Here is a 5,000-nt window from a genome sequence, read left to right as displayed (position 1 = left end):
AAAATGAGAGAGAGAGATGGAGAGAGAGAGAGACAGAGAAATAAAGAAATAGAAAGAAAGAGATGGTAGTTTGAGGTTACCAGCACCTCTCCATGAAAGATGCATGCAATTAATGGGATGTGGTTCCACCGGCAGCCTCTAGCTAGCCCCATCCATCATTGGAAACTGGATCGCCCCGGCCTGCCATCCCCCAGGCCTCTCTCTCGCCTCTCCTTTCCTCTCCTCCTTTCCTCCTCTCTTCACTTCTCTTCTCCTATTTTTTCCTCTCCTCTCCTCTATTTCCTCTCCTCAGCTGTCCTCCGCTTTCCTCTCCTCTCCTCTCCTCTCCTCTCCTCTCCTCTCCTCCCCTCTCCTCCGCTTTCCTCACCACTCCTCTCCTTCGCTCTCCTTTTTCCTTTCTTCAATATCTTCTCCTTTCTTCTCCTTTCCTCTTCCTCCTCTCCCGCTTCTCCCCACCCCATCCCAGCTCTGCGGCTACACTCTCCTTGCCCTTGTGCCCCCTCCATCTCCACCTCCAATCCCTCCATCCATCCCCACCCCTCCACTTTCTCCTCTACAGGGTTGAGCACTGCCGCTCCTCCTGGCGCCTGTCCAGTCTTCCTCCGCTCTCGGTCCAGTCGCGTCGACCCGGCAACAGCAAACCCACTCAGGACACCGGAGAACCCGATACGCCAAGGGCAGCTCTATGAGGACTTCCACCCGTCTCAGAACAAAACGCTTTCTTTTTACCCCTTTCTTTCTTTCTTTTTTTCTTCCTCTTCGAATGTGTTTTAGTCTCCTTTTCTTGCTCTTTTCTTTCTTTCTTTTTGGAACATTGCTTGTCGTCTTCCTAAGCGTTGTGTGTCTCTGTGTCAGTGTGGCCTTTTTTTTTACATCAGTTTTGTTTATTCTATAAAAATGTATTTCTTGATATGTGACATGACGATAAGAGCTCTACTGCGGACCTCAACATGGAAGTTTAGAAAATCACCCCTCGCACGCAAAATTGACATGAAATACGCATGGCAATGTGCGAAACGTGTGAAACACACACGTATCCTGCAGCAAACATATGGCCAGCCTAAAACTTCCACCATGCAACAATTGATTATGATAACATGATTTTGGATGCATACTTCTGTTTCTGTAAGCATATTAAATGTAGGCCTACATTCAATGACAATCTCCTCTCATTTTAGTGCCTCAAGATGCAGGGCCAGCATGTACTGTACAGGGGATCAGGATTTGGCTGATTAGCTTCGCCAATTAGCAAGGCACTTCCTCGTCGCAATTCTCACAAATTTGCTCATTTCCGACGCCACTTCGCTCAAAGAGGGTGGACGCGATTGGTGGGTGCGCGAGTTTAGTGTTGGGCACACATACCTATACAGGTGTGTGGTTGGGCACCTCCATGCATCCAATGCCCGTCTTCCATATATCTTTCTGGTCAATCGTAAGTCAGTCATTAACGTGGCACGTAATTGGCTGAGTAAACTGGCGGCGGAAACGACTCCATCTTTGAAGCTGAAAAATTCGTTCAATTTTGGCTGAATTCACTAGCCTAGCATTTCCCACTGAAATGACTGGAGGCGGGACTTATTCACTCTCTCCAGTTCTTATACTACCTCCATGGTACTGTAGAACAGGGGTTCCCAAACTTTACCCTGCCAAGGCCCCCCATATACCGCTATATTCCAGTCAAGGCCCCCCTTACATGGCCTTTTACTGTCCATCCCCTTTCACCACCGTAGTCTGTCTGTGTGTCAGTGCCCAATTGGCAACTTAAGTTCAGTAATACGATGCAGTTCATGACTATGAGAATATTGTTAGGCTTATTTTGGTTTTATTGTGGTGCACAAATTTATTGAAATACTTATTTTGTTTTGCGATGCTTTCCCTGCCAACCTGCCTGCCCGGCCCCCCTAGCACCCCCTCACTGCCCCCAGGGGTCCCCGGCCCCCACTTTGAAAAGCACTGCTGTAGAACAAGATGATTTGTCCAGCGCTAAAACCAAGGAAATGCACACTGCCCACCTGCAGAGCAAGCCAGGTGTCTTTCTCCACTTTTCTGGGTTAACTGAGGATAGTTTGGCCCAGTGGGGGAATAATTGCAGATTGGGCCCCAGGGCAAAAAAAAATGATAGGGACCCCCATATAATGCGGCAAGGTCATACGGCAGGGAACTGTGCACGGGGGCAAAGACCCCGCTCGCCCTGCCTCTACCGTAGCTACACCATTGGTTTGGCCAGTAATACCACATCAGAGATAAACTGCGCAATACTGAAGGACGACTTTGCAACACTAAGCACATACTTTACTTGAGAATATTTTTTTTTGTTGCACACCCATAATGCATAGCTGATTTTTGAATGCACATGTGAAATTGACGCAAATAATGCACATTGTTCCTTTAAGGCTTGCAAATGCTGCCTTATAATGTGTCAACATAAGATATACAAATAAAATAATTTACAAAAAAAAAACACATTTTAGGGATTTTAAGAAGGTTTAAAAAATATATCGCCCATCAGAGATTGTTTTACAATGCTCATCAGTCTATGGCTGAGGTGCACAAGTACTGCAAACCCCTCACCACACTACATTCCATTCATCGCCGGGGGCAACTACTGCTAGACACCTGAAGTTAGATTACACTTGGCCAATAGTGGGTCAGCTGAGACCAGGGTGAAACTGTGCGTGCGTGTGTGCGTGCGCGTATGTGCGTGCGTCCTCATTCTGGCTCGGAAGAGGACTGACCTCCAGAGCACACTTGATTAGTGAAGCTGGCACTGGGCCACAACTCAGCTGTCACTCACGGACAGACGGGCGAGACGGAAACGCGGGCGTGGGGCTATAGGGTAAGGTGAGTCTCTTTGTGTAAGGACAGACACACACACACACACACACACACACACACAGACAGACAGACAGACAGGTGTGTAACTGTAGCTAACCTAGCGAGTTGCAAATCAGGGCTGGCTGAAACGCTAGCTAGCCGTGGCAGCCAGAGTCCCCTTAATCGTGTCCTGATGGATCTGCATCACTGGGCCCTTCTTACTCTCCTCCCTGCTTTACCCTACTACTACTCTCTCTTTCTCTCTCTCTCTCTCTCTCTCTCTCTCTCTCTCTCTCTCTCTCTCTCTCTCTCTCTCTCTCTCTCTCTCTCTCTCTTTCTCTCATTTGTTCTTCCTGCCCCCCTACGCCACCTCTCTCTCTGTCCCTTCCTTCTCCATTCCACACACACACACACACACACACACACACACACACACACACACACACACACACACACACACACACACACACACACACACACACACACACACACACACACACACACACACACACACACACACACACTCTCTCTCTCTCACACATAAACACACACACACACACACATACACACACACACACACACACACACACACACACACACACACACACACACACACACACACACACACACACACACACACACACACACACACACACACACACACACACACACACACACACACACTGTGTACGTCAATTGCCTCTCTGTTTTGTATTCTCACCAGTTTTGGCCATTTCTCCACACTACACACACACACACACACACACACACACACACACACACACACACACACACACACACACACACACACACACACACACACACACACACACACACACACACACACACACACACACACACACACACACACACACACACCATGCGCACCGTTTGCCTCTCTGCTTTGTATTCTCACCTGTTTCTTTTTTTTGTCCGGGCATTTCCCCGACCCGTTCTTTAAATGCGTTCCAAGCCGTTCTATTTGTTTTATTCCTTCAAAGGGACGTGATAAATGTGCGTCATCTTATGTTAATATTTACCTTTTGTTCTTCCCCCTTTCATGTTTATTTAGACCAGGAGCCCATATAATGTGAAGGATTTACTGGTTGATATACGAGTTGCATTATCTGCAAATGTCATGTGTGCGGTTCCCTTCGGTGTATACGGCATGCATGCCTGGCTGCGTGTATGTGTGTGTGTGTTTGTCTGAGTCGGTGTGCATGTGTGTTGTTCATGCATGTCTGTATATGTACGCATTCCTGTTTATGTGTGTGTGTGTGTTTGTCTGAGTTGGTGTGTGTGTGTGTGTGTGTGAATTCTGGGCCCCCTCTCTCCCTGGGCCTGCAACAAGTGACCCCTTTGTCCCCCTCTGTCAGCTTCCCTGCACATACACACATGTACTTGTGTGTGAGTGAGCCTGCATCACTCCACACACACACATGGCATTCCACCAGCATTTCGGTATACACCAGCATCCTTTCACGAATGTAACATATTTATATTGCCTCCATTAAAGTGTCTTCTTTTGATCTGGCGCATGCTGGACTCGCCCCTGCTTAAATCAGCCGTGACACAAGACTCCTCAGCAAGGGCTGCCGCCGGTGCCGCGCAAAGCACAAGCTTGCCCAACCTGACCCTTTAAATAGGATGTCTGAATGTGTTATTGAGGATATTGTTTCCTATAAACATCCAGCACTGTGGCAATAACAATCACATCAGGCGAAATGAAGTTATCCGAGAATAGAATTAAACTCCAAATGACCCTTTGCTCTGCTCCAGCAGCAGCTAGCAGCGCTCCCCATCAATAATTTCTAATCTAATCAGCGAGGATAAATGTACTATTGCCAGCCGTGCCAGGCACCTTGCCAGAAAGAGGTCTATTCAGAGAGCCCCGGACTGCAGTCTGACAAGGACCGAGGGAGGGGAGGGGACAGAGAGAAGGGAGAGAAGTAGGGTGGGTCAGACAGAGAGAGAGAGAGAGAGAGAGAGAGAGAGAGAGAGAGAGAGAGAGAGAGAGAGAGAGAGAGAGAGAGAGAGAGAGAGAGAGAGAGAGAGGGTGAAGAAGGAAGACAGAGAGGGAAGAGGAAACCTCTTTTCACAGGGAGGCCACTGCTTGATTTCCTCTTTTGTTATCGCTCCCTTGGCAAAGTCGTGTCCTTGTAACTGATAGAAGCGAGTCTTTGTAA

Source organism: Engraulis encrasicolus, unplaced genomic scaffold (assembly GCF_034702125.1).
Source record: "Engraulis encrasicolus isolate BLACKSEA-1 unplaced genomic scaffold, IST_EnEncr_1.0 scaffold_25_np1212, whole genome shotgun sequence".
NCBI lineage: Eukaryota > Metazoa > Chordata > Actinopteri > Clupeiformes > Engraulidae > Engraulis > Engraulis encrasicolus.
The sequence above is the reverse complement of the archived record's forward strand: the minus strand, read 5'-3'. Positions refer to the sequence as shown.